Source organism: Pleurodeles waltl, chromosome 7, assembly GCF_031143425.1.
Source record: "Pleurodeles waltl isolate 20211129_DDA chromosome 7, aPleWal1.hap1.20221129, whole genome shotgun sequence".
Taxonomy (NCBI): domain Eukaryota; kingdom Metazoa; phylum Chordata; class Amphibia; order Caudata; family Salamandridae; genus Pleurodeles; species Pleurodeles waltl.
Window position 1 is genome coordinate 652,562,185 of NC_090446.1, and position 17,078 is coordinate 652,579,262.

General features: G+C 42.5%; 1 long non-coding RNA gene across 2 annotated transcripts in view; it reads left to right on the forward strand.

Annotated features, from left to right (window-relative positions):
- The first annotated feature begins 3,942 nt into the window (after nucleotides 1-3,942).
- The window catches only part of LOC138304522 (uncharacterized), a 108,069-nt gene continuing 94,933 nt past the window's right edge, over nucleotides 3,943-17,078 (forward strand). The window contains exon 1 of one of the 2 annotated variants that reach the window (XR_011205585.1): nucleotides 3,943-4,099. This is a non-coding gene — a long non-coding RNA (uncharacterized lncRNA). The remainder of the gene's footprint in view (nucleotides 4,100-17,078) is intronic. The other variant, XR_011205584.1, reaches the window with a different exon arrangement.

A 17,078-nucleotide genomic window follows, 5' to 3' on the forward strand; every position in this document is an offset into this window, starting at 1 on the left:
CACCAGCTTGCACTTCCAAGGGCCCAGGGACTGGAGTTGGCACCACTTTGGTGAGTTAGGACTCTTAGCAGAAGAGCCCAGGCACTGGCAGATGAAGTCTTTGAAGTTCCTGAGACTGCTTAACAGGAGACAAGCTCAGTCCAAGCCTTAGGAGAACGGTTGGAAGCAGGATGTAGAAAGTCAAGTCCAGTCCTTTCAGTTCCAGGACAGAAGCAGCAAGCAACAGGCCACACTCCAGGGGGTTGGAGACAGCTTTGTGTGAGGACAGGCATAACACTATTCGGGTGCAAGTGTCAGCTCCTCCAACAACTGTAGCTCAGGAAGACCCATCAGCCTAGTGATGAACTATCAGGATATTCAGGACACACCTCAGCTCTCTTTGTGTGACTCTCTAGAACGAATGCAGAAACAGCCCAACTGTCATCCTTACCCAGACAGACAGGCAGCGGCACAGAATGGTTAAGCAAGAAAATGCCCACTTTCTTAAAACTCACAGTTCAAAAAACAACTTCACTAAAAGATGTATTTTTAAATTGTAAGTTCATAGACCCCAAAACTCCATATCCCTATCTGCTCCCAATGGGAAATTACACTTAAAAGATATTTCAAGGCAATCCCCAGGTTGCCCTGTGGAAGAGATAGGCCTTGCAATAGTGAAAACCAAATTTAGCATGATTTCACTATCAGGACAGGCAAACCACACCAGAACATGTCCTATTTTTTAAATACACCACACCCTGCCCATGGGGCTGCCTCGGGTCTACTTTAGAGGTGACTTATGTGTAGAAAAAAAGGGACGGTTTGGGCCTGGGAAGTGGGTGCACTTGCTAGGTCGAAATGACAGTTTAAAACTGCACACACAGACACTGCAGTGGCAGATCCGAGACATGTTGCAGGGCTACTCATGTGGGTGGCACAATCAGTACTACAGGCCCACTACTAGCATTTGATTTACAGGTCCTGGACACACAGTGCACTTTACTAGGCACTTACTAGTAAATGAAATATGCCAATCATGGATAAACCAATAACCAATACAATTTAGATAGGGAGCACTTGCACTTTAGCACTGATCAGCAGTGATAAAGTAACTGAGTCCTAAAGCTGGCAAAAATGAAATTCAGCACAGGATAAAAAATGGGAGGTCAGAAACAAAAAGGCAGGGGAACCCGCGCCAAGAGATAACAGGTTTAACAGTCTGTCAACTGCCATTCCTGAACTACCCATGCACTGGATATGCGCATGTCATTCCGGCTGCACTGTTCAGCTACTGGAGTTTTATTGATTGCTGTCTTGTTTTCTCTGTTTTCTCGGCAGTGCATTCTGATCACTGCTCCCTACCTCAGGGACTCTCTGCTCAGCAGGGAAATTGCAAATGGGCAGATTCCTACAGAGATTAGTAGGCATGCTGTTGTTTTTGTTCAGTGCACATGAGCGTGCCACGTGATGTTTAAGTCCGGTTCATGTGACTGGCTCGACGTGCCTGGTTCATACCACCATTCAAAAGCAACTTCAAATGGCTCAACAGTGGCCTTTTGATATAGCTAAAACACAGCGCGACACCAGAGTCACACAAAGTGCTTTGTATATGGGTTTCCACCTTGCTATAAAGACACCAAGGTAGTTATTCAGACCCTGACTGGAGATCTACCAGGTCGAGGGAAGACAAAGCTCTCCGCCCACCAGGCAGAGAACTGTCTGCTATATTTAGAGATCCCCCTCCTTCCTGGCAGACATCTTTTTAATGAAAGTGCATCAGTCGATGCAGCAGTTACACTTTCATTACTGTTGAATGCTGAGCAAGCAGCCATGTTGAAGCAGTCCGGTCGCCATGCAGCAAACAAGCCGAGAAGCAGAGGTGTTTTGCTAGAAAACAAAATAAAAATGCCTGTGTCAGGTGGAGAGTATTCTCCCTGTGCACTTGCGACATGTGAACATTTCCCTGCCTCGAAACGGGTTAGGTGAACCACGAGGTTGGTGGAATGGTTGCACTATCAATTTATGGTAGTGGTCCCACGTTGAATTGGATGAAAGAAAGAGGCAAGGGGTGGAATCAAGAATAGGAAGCCTTTGGTATTCAGCAATCCCTGCATTCGGTTCAAGTCCAACTAAAAAGAAAATCTTTGGGGCCCCCAACTTATTTGTTTTTAATTATTTCCAAATTAAACTCGTGTTTCAGTCCAAACGTCCTAGTAGAAGCAAATCGTAACCACAACTGCCACTCGTGGCTATCAAGTGAAAGGCTTTGACTGGGGAACAGTGTTCCGAGGACACTGAGGATTAGGTAACTGCACTGTATTTGCAGAAAACGTACAGATTTATCATGTTGACCACTGGATGGACGACGGACTGAGCCCACCCTCACCTCTTCACCCATCGTTGAACCGGAATCTTGCAGGTGGTGGCATGAAGGTCGCTGCAACAGGTGACAACCCATGGCGCTATGTTACATGTGAACAGCAGTTGCTGATAACCCAGTCAATATAGTCGAGCGAATATGGTATATATATTTTTTTATCTAGGTCCTTTAGAAAGCTTGTAATTTCCGTGCCTGAGCATACAGGGAGAGGCAAACGTGGGGCACCTCGACGGTTAGATTTGGCGAGTGTTTTGCGGAGCTTGTCTCAGTCAAGGGCCTCCGGCGCAGCTGCCTCTCAGCTCCGGGTACAGCAAGGTTGTGTTATGCAATCACATCTGCTGGCAGGGCACACGGTGTCCGTATATAGCTTCCAGCAGCGCAGAGCAGCAGAGAAGGATTTCCTTGCACATGGCCTGTGCAGCCGCCACTTCATCCGTCACTCCGTGCGCAGGCCGCTTCCAGCCCCTGCAGTCTATTTTCAGACCATTCACAGATCCCAGCTCCCTGCCACAGGCCCGAAGCGCTCCGGGGCCCTGAGGGGTTTAGTACGTTTGCGGCGTCTAAGTGCACCTGAGCAAATTGTACCAGTAAACGCTGACAGAGACAGAACGCTGCGGAAGGAGAAAATCGAACAGAAAAGGCCTCCTCGCTTTATTCAGAGAATGATATATAGAGGCCCTGATAGCGAGAGGCCACCTAAGACCGCTCAAAGTCCATTATGTATTGCACAGAGAGACACATGCCGGTTCCTTTTCCTCCTAACATTCTTTCTTTATGACTGTTTTTTCCGTCTTACCATTTCTTCTTCTTTCTGATTTTTCTCTTTATTGCCCTGCATCACAGTCTGATGAAAAAATATAAGCATGTGTCCTAAAAATGAGTGCCCGTTTGCCCTACCTGCAAACACCGGCACAATTTAAGCTCTGGTTACTCTTTTGTCTGGGCTTGGCTTTTTAGGCCATTGTTATTTAGGACCCTTTACGTATAGTATGAATAAAGAAACCTCAAGTCCGTGAATGCAAAGTGATGTTGGATAACAAGGCCTGCTGAAGGTGTCACATATGAGATGGAGACATTTTCAGCAATAAAATTAGCAGATGAAGAAAGATTTTTGTACATCTATAAAAACATCAGTCATGGAGCAAAGTTACATTTTGTCATGCACAGATGTGCACTTACAGGTGTGTTGCACATAAAGTAGAATGCCCCTAAAGAGAAAACAACTTTCCTAGACTTCAACTGGTCTCATGTTGTAAGAGTGACTTCCAGCCTTTCTATATTTTTCAGCAAAGCAGCATAAAGCATGCTGGAACATGTAGTTTCACCTTTGCCTCTGTATGTACGATTCATGAATACTAGAGGGATCAGTGCTGTTGGCTGAAAACCAAGACTCACTCTAATTCCAGTGGCGGCTCCTCTGTTTGGGCAGAGGAGTGTTGCCCCCTGCCAGCAGCGCCAGCTGCAAAACCTTTTAGAAAATTATAATAAAAGGAGCGGGGTGTGACGTGCACTGAGGGGAAGTGCTCAGCACTCCCCCTTTACAGCGCATGTGTGTTTGGCCGGCTGTCTCTGGTTGATGGGCTGGAGAGAGCCTGCAGTCTGCCTGGGAGCGCCCTGGCTGGGTGCTCCCAGCCAATCCTGACCCTGCTCTGAGCAGCGTCAGGGTTGGCGCAGGGCAGGCTGGGAGCCTGTGCCTGCAGAGGCAGAGGAGCGTCAAAGGACAGAGGAGTGGCGAAGGAGGTAAGCGTTGTTTTTGTTGTTTTGTTAATTACATTTAATGTTTATTCCCTCCCACCTCCCGTGCCTCCCTGCCCGCCCCTTTGTGCAGCCTTTGAGCCACTACTGTCTAATTCAGCCTCCTGACGAGGGGACAGCTGACAGCTAGGGAAGAGTGAATAAGGAATATGTCAGCACACGTTTACCCAGGAGCATCTTGGTGCTACAACTGAGAACTTTAAGCAAAACAAGAGAGACAGAAAATGGGTTAACCAGAAGTGAAAATAAAGACGCTCCTAAAACGTCCTCCTTTCTGTTATAAATCTACATGAAAACATCTAGTTATTCACGTATTTATTCAAGTTTCCAGATAACACCAACCCACCAACCTGGGCTACAGGCAGGCGGAACTGACCTTGAGCTCAAGCAACATTCCTTATCGCAAGCTCACCCTGTTACATCATTGTCATGACAACACATTGTCATGTCAACATGTAAATATATATATATATATATATATATACATATATGTATATATATATATGTATATATACAACATATTTCCCTTAATAAACAACATTTGGTAAATTCTAACATATCATGATAACAAAATTCACACATTTAATCATTCTAATATTGACTACGGTTAGTCTAAATTTTAGTAGAGTCCCTTGTGTCACAAAAGTCATCAAAATGTGACAGTTTATGTCTTATGTTAACCAAAGCACTAATGGATTAAACGCAGAATCGGTGCTGACATTTTTTTTATTAACATGCGTTCACTTACATTGCAGAGTTTGACATATGTAGTATTTGAATTAAATCACATGTTAGAAGGATTAAACTGATGTTATGTTGTAATTTAGACTTTAGTCTAGCACAATATTGAATTAAGAGATATTGAATTTCTAATAATTAACAAATTAAATATTCGTGCAAAAATAAGAAAAATGTACTTTTCTGTTGTACCTAATGAAATGCATTAAAAAAGTTTTCCCCATTTAAAATGAAATGTATTACTCACATTAATGAGATATTATTAATGCTGAATTCATAAGCTTGCGTATTAAATGAGTTTTATTAAAACATATTAATTTAATGCATTGCTGTAATTCCTTTGTGTTAGCCTAAGTGTTGCCTGTTAAAACTTGTATTTCATGATTGAATAGGAAATGCTGATTCATTCCTTCATGTGAGCTTTCTTTAAGACTTCGTTCCCATGAGAAGACTAGATTTTGGTAACAGGACCTATTGTTCAGGCATAGAGCAAATGTATAATATTGTCCTTGAGCACAGAGCATTGCGAAACATGGACTGCTATTGTATACAATTGTTTCAAACTTACGTGGAGTCGCACAGATGGGAGATATTCCGATGACAGACTTGGGAAAGGATGTATATGTTGCAGTTTGGAGTCATGTGATCGATTTCTTTTGGATGATGCCCCTTCAATGTATATTGGACTGATACCTTTGGAAAATCAAAAGGCATTATGAATGTTAATATGCTGTTGACCAGTTGAACTTTGGTCAGATTCTTCAGAAGATGCATCCAGATTCCCAACCCAGATGCTTTGCTGTAGAAGAGTCCTCATATGGTGTGCCCCTTGGGAAGGTACCTTCCTCTCTGCCTTGCCCTTAAGATATCCTTTTGAGATTTAGAGACCTTTTACCACCCCCTTCAGAACACTCTTGATTGAGCTGCTGACTTGCTGACGCTTTCCCTCTTTAACTATCTTTTACCCGTCTTAGCTAGTAACTTTCAGGAAATTATCTTTTTCCAAATTATTTTTGCCCCTTTTATGCTTTTTGTCTTTTGCCCGCATGTTTTCTGCCCCACACATGTATTACCCTGATTTGATTAGCAGTAGGGTTTTTCTGTGACAGCCTAAATTATGACTCTTCTAAATTGATTTGACTGATGATTGCTAAATCCTAAGAAATGTTTAATTTCTGTATCACAGATATTCTTGCTGACTATATATATTGTCCTACTTTAATAATTTGGTTGCCTTGGGCAACCTTTGATGATTCTGTATCCTTTTAACTTGGTCTTGCGATTTGTATATATGACTTTGAGCTTGAGTTTGTAATAAATCTCTTAACTTTATTTCCGAGTGGAGTTTTCCTTCCTTGGCCACATTGGCCATGGTGTTTAAAATAATTTGGTTTGTTTTAGTGGTTCTACCACTTGACTTACTGGGTTCAACAATTCTTCAAACTCGAAGGGCATTGATTCATGCAAAGCATGAAAATGCTCCAACAATTCTGGTAGCAGAGTTATGGTTTGTCCCATAAGGGAGGAGTACCATTCCTGTGTACTGTTAAGGAGATAGGATTGACCTCATGTGATTGCTTAGTCCAAAATTTGTTTACCCCGAATTCTGTACCATGGTCCATTTTGAAGACTGATTAAGTTCTAGTGTTGTGCCTACAATTGACGGATGTGTAAGTATTGATAGGGTTTTGCACTTGCATTGCTTGGCTTGAAGATTGCAGTGGAGTGTGATGTTGTGAAGTGTTTTGTGGAGTCGTTCTACTTGAAGTGATTTTGCTCAAAATTGTCAGTGGGTGTTGATGTTGTTGACAGGTCTGTTGTGGCCTAAGATTCCAAGATAACGCGCAAGTGTTGAAGACACTCGGTTAATTTATTGTCTGCAGTGAGTTATTCGTCATGCGATTGGTGACAGGGCCCATAGTTTTTCTTGAGTGAGTGTGAATTAGTGGTTGGTATTAAGTAAATCCTGAGTGCACATGGAGGATCTGTTTCAACTGTAGTGAAAATTGCTGGTGAAGTTTCACTCATTGTGTAATTGTGAATGCTGCAGTTGGAAAGGTGTAAGCCGGTACAGCTTTGAAGTGTTTTAGTTCCTACCCATTGTGCGCAGACAGATTGTTGGTTTTTGCTTGCAATATTTTGCATTAGGTGTTCGTAGTGATTGTGTGAGAGACAATTGCAAAGCGACTGCAGCTGCTTAAAGAATTGAGTGTGACGTTGTTCTTTGCCGCAATGATATAGGTCGGTTGGTGTGAAGCAAGACTGGTATTGGTGGGCAGTGCTGTGTTGCTATTGGTTTAGAACATCAAGAGCAAAGGAATTTGGGATTTAAGTTACTCCCTGATTCGATCAACATTTTTTCGTAATTGATTGAAACTGACCGAAAATGAAGTTTTTAAAAAAACATTTGAAAATCACCAGAAGGAACTCCAGGTTATACAGTGTCATCTTTTAAAGGTCTTCATGCATGTACGTGGCTGGAAATAAGGTGCAAAATTACTGAAACAGATGGTGCTTTAGCATTTCTCCAATATGGAGCATTTAAATTGAGAATTTTTAGACAATTTGGGGCGAATGATGAGTGAAATTAAACTGCCTCCAAGATCCATACAACTTGAAGCCCTTAGTATTTGGGAACTTCTTGTCTATGAAAGAATATCAGCCAAATACGAGAAAAGAATGCAGAAAGCAATTAAGACACTTTCAGAAGCCAGATGGGATACAGAGCAGACAACGTGGAGAGTAGATATGTTAGATGGAGTTAGAATGTTTCTCACTATCTCAAAGGAATGTGACAAAACACAAAACCCAAGACTAAAAATAAATCAGAAAAGGCAGAATAGACAGCAGAAGCTGAGAATAAAAAGACAGTAACATATGACAGTGATTCAGATGACGAGTTTATAAATCAGATCCTGATGAATTGTCCACCTCTATATCACTCAATTGAGGTAGGAGTGAGAAGTGAAGCAGCATCCAATATAACACCGAATGTGTCAAGTGCTCCAATTGCACAGATCCCGAATCAGATAGTACAAGGTACACCTGCAAATTCAGTGACACAAGTGACTGTGGTGTATTCACCAGTTCCGACTGTAAATACAGTTCAGCCCGTACCAAGTCCAGATGTAAATCAAGTCAAACCAATTCCTAAGGTGAGCCAAACGGTGCAGTCACTTTATGTGAATCCACTCATGCAAAACTGTACCCCAGATCAGCCTGTGGCAATGTTTATTTGAGTTCAGACTATGGCAAATGTTATCCCGAGTCAAAAGGGACAAAGTTCAAGGACTGCCTTAACAAGACAGAGAGCCGGAACAACAATTCCTCAGAATCAGACAAAGGTTATGGGTCTTGATGCATTAACCATTCCTGTAACTATAGTCCAGTTCTTCCTTGTATTCTTCAGGTACGTCTGGAAGTAATCCCATTCAATAAATGCCCCAAATGTTCCTCATACACCTGTTACATCTGCTGGGATATCACCAATTGGTATGCAGAGATCAGCACATTCAAACAATTCAGAGATGGAGAGAACAGCTTCTCTTGTTCCATCCTTGTCTCTACATGAATTGCAGAAACTAACCCAATGTTAAATCAAGCAGGATTTATTCCTGCTGTAAGGTTTACTCGCGGAACCCCTCCTCATGGTATGCCCAGACCTGCTCAAATATCGAATGTATATTGCAGTACCCTGCAAGCAGAAGTACCTCAGGGAAATAACATCAGTTTGCAAGTTTTCACAGCACAACAGCTGACAGATTGGTTAAATAATTTGAGTCCTCAGGGTACAACCGGTGAGACAAATTGAAATGCCAGAAAAGAAGAAACACCCGAGAAAAACAGATCAGTAAATGTGCCCAGATTAAAATTGGAATTAAATGAAATGATTTCAGGAATAATAGATGCAGGCCAATTAGAAACTTACACAGAAGATGAACTATGGTTCATGTGCAAAGATGTTACACAACGTGCAGGACATTAGAGATTAGCTGAAGTGGTCGGAAAAACTAATGTGGATTTAGTAGAAAATCCTAAAAAGAAGTTACAGATTACAGAATAGTTAAAAAGGCAAAGTTAACATGTGATCTCCCAGAATAAAATTGCACATTGAGGAACTGATTACATGCATTCAGACATGAGGAGCTTTAGATAAGTGGGAAGGTAGATGGGTGAAGAAACAAGATCAAAAGAAAGCAAAGACAAATGTGCCTCCAGCAAGAGCTAATCAAGCCGAGGAAAACATGAAAATGAGGCCCATGTGAGAAATACCAGGTGGATATTAGTCTGTGTACCTTGGAGTAGGTGCAATATACTGTCCTTCACCAATGATTACTTGATACTGAGAGAAAAGCCTGTGGAATGGTTCAAGCAAATAGAGAGGTTTGTGGCACTTTCAAAATGCCTGTGGGAAGATTTGAATACATTGTTTGATATTGTGGTTCCGACTAATTTGTGGACTGCATGTAAAGTGCATGTTTATTGGACCAATAGTGAACCTTGAGGAGATCCGGTAAAAGGAGCACCATCTGAGGCGGTGATGAAAAAGCATTACCAGGTGAGTGAGTTACTGAAGAATAAAGTGTCCCCGAAAGATACTGATTATCAGAAAATTCACAGGACAGCAGAGGAACCAAAGGAGTCATTTTATTCTTAATATGAGAGATTGCTACAGGCTTTCAAACATCATAGTGTACTGAGACTATAGAAGCTAAAGATATGGGTCATTTGAGTTCAGTATTGTGCAGGGATTGAAGCCAGAGATACATGAAATGATTCAGCAGCACCTGATTTCTTGGTAGGATAAACTGATTGATGAGATTCTGAGTTATGCAAAATATTGTAGTGATGAATTAGAATTGAAGCAGAAGAAATTGAAAGAAAAAGTTATAGTCTTGCAGTTGAAAGCTGCAAGGAAAACAAATCAGCATCCGCAGATGATGGTGAATACTAGTGCAATGCAATTAATAACACAGCAGGTGATAAATGTTGTTTAGCCTAGAGGTAGAGGGTGTGGGGTTCAGATAGATCAAAGTGGAGATTTTCTTGATGTCTAGGCTTTGAGAAGAACTAATCAATGTCATGCGTGCAGAAATTTAGGTAATTGGCGATAGAAGTGTCCATTTAATAATGTGAATAATCAAGTGCAGAATGCTTGAGTTGCTCAGATACAAGGCAATAGTCAAGTTCAATTTCAAAGAGTTTAAAGACCCGAGTGCAAAATGAATGTGTCCCCAGGACAACAGATACCAGTACCACAAGCCCCCATGACACAACAGCAAATGATTGTTCCCCAGCAAACGTGTCAAATGGCAAATGCAAATGTGAATCAGATAGCATCACAATTTCTTTTATTAGAAGTCAAAAATGAGAAGTTTCGAGAAATTCTTCAAACTAATAGCTTTGATGGTGAAAAATGCATGCTAGGTGCATCCTTAGAAATAGATCAACGTGGTCCTTATGTAGATACCATCACTATGGGCCATGATATGTCATTTTCCGTCATCACAGGAGCTACGCAGTCCACTGTGAGAACAGCTGAAGTACCAGATTTGCCCCTTTCAGGGTATGTCCCCATAAAAATAGGTTCATTTGAAGATGAGCACCGATTTGTGACAAATGAGAAAGATGTGCTATGTAAAATAGTTGGGAAGCGCTTTACAGCCAGTGACCAGGGAAACTCTTGCAGCTGTGTGAAAGGGCAGGAGCCCTTTAAATTCAACTCGCGCTCCCGCCGTCGCAGGAAGCGCTTTACAGCCAGTGACCGGGGAAACTCTTGCAGCTGTGTGAAAGGGCAGGAGCCCTTTAAACTCAACTCGCGCTCCCGCCGTCGCGGAAAGCGCTTTACAGCCAGTGACCGGGGAGACTCTTGCAGCTGTGTGAAAGGGCAGGAGCCCTTTAAACTCAACTCGCGCTCCCGCCGTCGCGGGAAGCGCTTTACAGCCAGTGACCGGGGAGACTCTTGCAGCTGTGTGAAAGGGCAGGAGCCCTTTAAATTCAACTCGCGCTCCCGCCGTCGCGGGAAGCGCTTTACAGCCAGTGACCGGGGAAACTCTTGCAGCTGGGTGAAAGGGCAGGAGCCCTTTAAACTCAACTCGCGCTCCCGCCGTCGCGGGAAGCGCTTTACAGCCAGTGACCGGGGAAACTCTTGCAGCTGTGTGAAAGGGCAGGAGCCCTTTAAACTCAACTCGCGCTCCCGCCGTCGCGGGAAGCGCTTTACAGCCAGTGACCGGGGAGACTCTTGCAGCTGTGTGAAAGGGTAGGAGCCCTTTAAATTCAACTCGCGCTCCCGCGGGCCCGTCCTTGCCCGTCATTGCCCGGAAGAGGCTGGGCTGGCCCCCCCCCCTTTCACTTGCCCTCTGAGGGCCCCAGCTCATAAAGGAAAGTGAAATACTAACTGGAACGGAGAACTATCGTCCTTCCTGACCCGGCCAGCAGCGTCTTTTTGGGAACTTCGGGACTCGCCTTCAGCCTTTGTTGGGATATCAAGAGCAGGAACATCTCAGGAGCGACCACACGCGGGACAAATAAGTGACAATCATTTCTTTATTCATTCTTTTTCTCATCTTCCTCCTTTTTTAATCCTAACTTATACTCTAACAGATTGTTACCCCTCGGCAAAGTGTTCTCTATACACATCACTTTCTGCTAGATTGCTTAACTACTTTAGCTGGGTTGGTGTTAACCTGGCTTACACAATTAATAAATACCCCATTTAAAAGGCGCAGTCTGGTTGAAACTATAGCTTATTAGCTTGTCGCTCTTACTCATTTGGAACTGTTTCCACTCTCACTTTTGGTTATCTAAAACCTTAAAGTCTCCTTTCACACCTCTCTTGTCTGTAAGCAACGGAACTGGAAACGTCCTGGTTGGTCACTTAGGTCACGAGGCCAAGTCAGAGATTACAGTAAATTTACCTACGCCCGCATCGTGCTGCATACCTGAGTGCCCCTGTGGTCCTCGGGACTGCTGTTCCTTCTGCTGGCCTCCACGTCTCCCCTCCGCCGTCGCCTGACATCGCGACCGCTGTGTGGGGGGAGCGTTTGACGGGACAGGATAGGACTACATTACCTAGGTCCCCTTGCACCCCGGAAGCGGAACCAACGCATTTTGCTTGCCCGAAGGTGCAATTAAACTGGTCCTGCCCCTGGCTGAGCGGGACCGCGCGCGGGCCACACCGGGTTAAGCGCGGGTAAAGGGCGGACCGTTGTATAGCCGTTAGGGGGCCGGAAGGGGTCGGGTTGGGCCAATTCGCTAAGCTGTTAATTGCTTCTATTTTTACGCTTTAGTAAGCTGTATACTTGGGCTCCATTTAATTGACTAATTGTGCCTTTTGGGTCATATACACCTGCTGTTCTGTGTTATTGTTGATATATGTAGGTGCCCTATACTTTGTTACGATATAAAAGCTCTGTGTAGGGCAGGGTTATAAAATACTAGACAGTCCATCGAGTATTATATCAATACTAGTAGTGGTTGTTAAATACGTGAGGGTGGTGTAGAATGGCTAAAAATATTTCCACCCTGGATAATTACTTAGTTAAAATGGTGAGCAAGATAAACATTGATAGAAGGAAATCCTTAGAGAAGGAGTCCACCTCAGAAATTTTTCCTTCTGTAGACAATGGTAGCGGTTCTATTATGGCGGATCCCCCTAATATTGAAGCTTTCCCTTTGGAAAACTCAGCCATTTTGCCCTTAGTTTTAGAACCACCAATTCAAGACCCATTGGAGCTCCCGAGTGAGTCTGTATTGTCTCACTCTCCTCCTAAGAGAGCTGTTAGAAAATGCAGAAAAACGCAAAAAAAGCAGGGGAACATACATCTTAAACCAACGATAGAATATGGCCATAGAAGTAATGTAGCTAATAACGAGATTATAATTAGTAAGGACGATGTGAATTGTGATCTCTTGGGTCACATCACTAAGCTTTTTGAGGAAAAACTAGACCATATGACTAAACCTCTTATGGAAACAATTGAATTGTTATCTACGGAGGTATCTAGGTTGGGTGGTCTTTTAGATAAGATGTGTAAGGAACAGACTATGAAACAGTCTGAGCTACCCGTCCAATCTGGTAACTCTGCACAATTGGTTGTAGCACAGAGGCCATGTTTACCAGAATCTAGGGAGCCACCATGTATGGTGGATAGTACCTCTCATATGAAAGCAGCTGCATCCAATACCGTGAGGTACGCTACTCCCGAGAACAGACCAAATCATATTAATCTTCCACCTGACCATATGTCATAGTCCTTTCGAATGTTCCTCCCTTAGACCCAACAGCAATGAATCTCCGTGAGGAATCACATGATTCTCTCAAACGGAAATCAGTTGCTTGGCTAAACCAAAATTGTGGTTTCCCCCCACATCTATCCGATCATATACTGTCTACTAGACGGGTATCATGGATCGGAAACGCGAGGAAAAAATGTAAGGGGGATTGTGTAATTGTTAATTTTAGGCACCCTCAACATGTTGCGACCGTTCTTCTTAGAGCAGCTTCTCTGGATATAGGGGAGTCTGACGTGGGTGTGCACCCTCTGGGTTATTTTTATAGACACCTAGCCAGTACATCAGAATTTTCTAAAAAACACAGACCCCTGACTAATAGAAGAAACGCAAATTTTAATGTTCCAATTGAAAATAGATTTTCGGTACTGAGTACTTTGGATGAAAACGATTGACTCCCACGAGCAGGGGAATCGATCACAGAAACGTTAGTATATACCCAGACGCGGGAACAAAAACAGAGTATAGAATATTTAGAACCAAAACTTTTAGTACCTTCGAGCCCCAGAAGCTCATGGACAGTTAAATTGGTAAATAGCGTTAAATCCCCTTATTCTATTTTGAGTGAGGTAATCAGTTTGGGCGTACCTGATAAGTGCCTCACAGTGTCAATGGAGGTTAATGATGTTAGTAAAGACTATAACCAAGACAAAGAGTTAAATCCTTTAGTCGAACTACAGGCTGTTACAGAAAAAGATAACTTACCTGTAGTATTAGATTCACCCTGTGTAAAAGGGAAAACAAATATTAGACTGATATCTTGGAATATAGCTGGCTTAGCCAGGAACCTTGAGGACGTGGTATGGTGTTCCTATATTGAAAATTACGATATCATATTCCTACAGGAAACTTGGATGGTAGAAACCCCCCATAGGTTGGGGTATAAAACATACTGTTCTTATGCTATTCCATCAACTAGAGGTAGAGCCTCAGGGGGGCTGGTTATCTGGGTTAAAGTGACTCTAGAAATAGTTGTCACCCAATTATCCATCCCCTCTCTGGACCTACTAGGCCTTAAAATTGATACAAGAGGGAAAGAAACTATATATTTAATAAATATATATAATAGACCGTCCTCATCTAACAAGGAATCAGAGGTGGTAGAACTCTTGGACTCCTTTTTAGACTCATTAGGAGATAATGTAAAGGTGTTAGTTGGTGGGGATTTTAACTGTAAATACGAGCCTGTCTTGGGGTTGGAAAAATTGCTTGATGAACAAGATGCTGCTAATGATATCTTGCCCTTAGAATCTGCAAGTTCAGCTAAAAGCACAAAAGCCGCCCTACAGATTTTACAGTTGACTGTGGTACATGATCTAAGGGCTTGTAATGGTCGATTTCGATCAGACAGACCAGCAGCTCCAACCTATTTTAAGGGAAATTCCAGATCACATATAGATTTTGTAATGGCTACCCGGAATATATGGGACCAAATAACTGATTTCAAGGTAGACCATAGGACGGAGAGTGATCATTTCCCCCTCCAACTATGGCTAGACTCTCAGCCATTTATTATTATTAGATCCGAAGAAGAAACCCTATTAAATACCACGGTCGCGGAACTAGAGGTAACCAATAACAGGCGTGCTCTAAGATGGCCATATATCTTGGGAACAGAAAAAACGCTGATAAATATTTACAATGTATTTACTGAAACGGTAGGAGATTTACAGTCAGCATTAGTGGGAACACAAGGTGTTCTTGATTTACATCTTAAGCTGGTAGATGCACTAACTCCACTAGTGAGTAAAATCTATAAAAAAGATGGTAATAGGATAAGGAACCATCTTGAGAAAGCGAACCCATGGTATAATAAAGATTGTCGAATAGCAAAATTAAGACTGATCCAGGCAGTAAAATCCGGGAACTGTTTGGATACAAAAAGCTGTAGATTAACCTACAAAAACGCTATGGCCCAAGCTAAAAAAGTATGGGATGAAAGTCTTTGGGAGGATCTCTTGAGTGCAGCTAAGTTACGGGATCAGAGCGTGTTCTGGAATTTAATCGCTAAGGGAAATAAGCAGGGTAGATCAACAAAGGATATTGTTTTAGATGAAAATACTTGGTGTGATCACTTCACTCAGCTCTATGCTAACAAAAAGGAGAGTTTGCCCTTCGGGGGCTATGAGACAAACTTAGAAATGAGTATCGCTCCATTATCTTTTAGTTTAGAAGAAACTAATAAGGCTTTATTAGCTGTGAAAACGGGCAAAGCCCCAGGCCCTGATAAAATTCCCGGCGATCTACTAAAATATGATGTGGATGTGTGGGGGCCTTATATAAACTACGTGAGTAATTCCATTGTGGCAGGCACACCGATCCCCGATTCATGGAAAGGGGCAGAAATTACAACAATTTTTAAAAAAGGTGATCACTATGATCCAAGCAGTTATCGCCCAATAAGTTTAATAGACACTTTTCAAAAGATATATGCCAGACACATTTTAAATAGGCTTTTAGACTGGATTGAAGAGACTAAAATAATAACCAAATATCAGGCTGGTTTTAGAACAAAAATCAGTACGGTTGACCAGGTGTTTAGGTTTATGTGCATCTGTTGGAAGTACATAAACATAAGGAAGGGTAGTCTCTATGTGGCATTTGTGGATCTAAGGGCCGCCTTTGATCTTGTTCCTCGCAATTTGTTGTGGATTACACTAAGGGACATGGCGGTCCCTGGGGAACTACTTAAAGAACTTATCAAGCTACACACAGGGAACTATGCAAAAATTAGATGGGGAAAAGAAGGTGAAACCTCAAGGGCCATACCTGTAGACCGTGGTGTGCGCCAAGGTTGCGTGTTAGCACCTACACTCTTCTCATTATATGTTAATGATATTCCGAGCTACTTAAGGAATTGTGTACATGACTCCCCGAAGCTAGGTGGTGAGCCGGTTACGGCATTATTATTTGCCGATGATACCATCCTTATTTCTCAAACTCCGAGAGGTTTGCAAAACTTGGTGGATTCTTTCCAGAAGTATTGTGTGGGGAAGGGGTTAGAAATAAATCCTACCAAAACTAAGTATATGTCCATAAACCCCAAGAAATCCCTCAGGAATAATCTGTCCTTGGAGAATCAAAAACTGGAACAGGTAGGGAGTTTTAATTATTTGGGGTTAATGCTGGATAGTAACCTGTCCTGGAAAGGACAGATGGATAAAAGCATCTTATCCCTTAAACAAAACTCAATGCCTATTTTAAAAGTACACGGAGCTAGTTATTCTAAAGCAATTTCACCGGCACTTGAAGTATATAAAGCAAAGGCCCAATCGCCCGCCCTTTATGGTGCTGAACTCTGGGGCTACTATTGTAATAATAACTTTGGAAAAACGGAAAACCACTTTGTACGAAGGCTACTCAAAATACCGACAAGAACTCCTCTAGTCCCTGTTTTCCTTGATATCAACCTTAAAAGAGCAGACTATCAAGCATTATTAAGACCACTGCTGTATTGGGTTAGGCTATGGGTAACCCCGGAGTTGAGTGATTACAAGAGTGGATTGACTGAATTAACTCAGATAGATGGTCATATGAATACCCCTTGGTTAAAATATGTATCTAAGTGGTATGAGAGATTGGGTTTATCACACCTATGGAAAGTTCCTAAGAATATGACAACATGTACTAGGAAATATGTAAAGGACACCTTTTGGTCTTATGTCAACGGAGAGCTATTGCATAGTTCATCGATTGGTGTTTTGACTTTGAACTTTTTGAACATAAAAGATACACCTTATTTCGAACAATTTTTGGATGAGATCCGTCCTCCACTGGCAAAAACACTATACTTACAGTTTAGGTATGGGGTCTTACAGACTAATGCGTACACATGCAACTGGGGAGGGGCAAAAGGTTGTGAATTATGCACTCTCTGAACTTTAGGGGCTAAAGAAGATGTTGTTCATCTACTCTTCTTTTGCCCAGTATACAA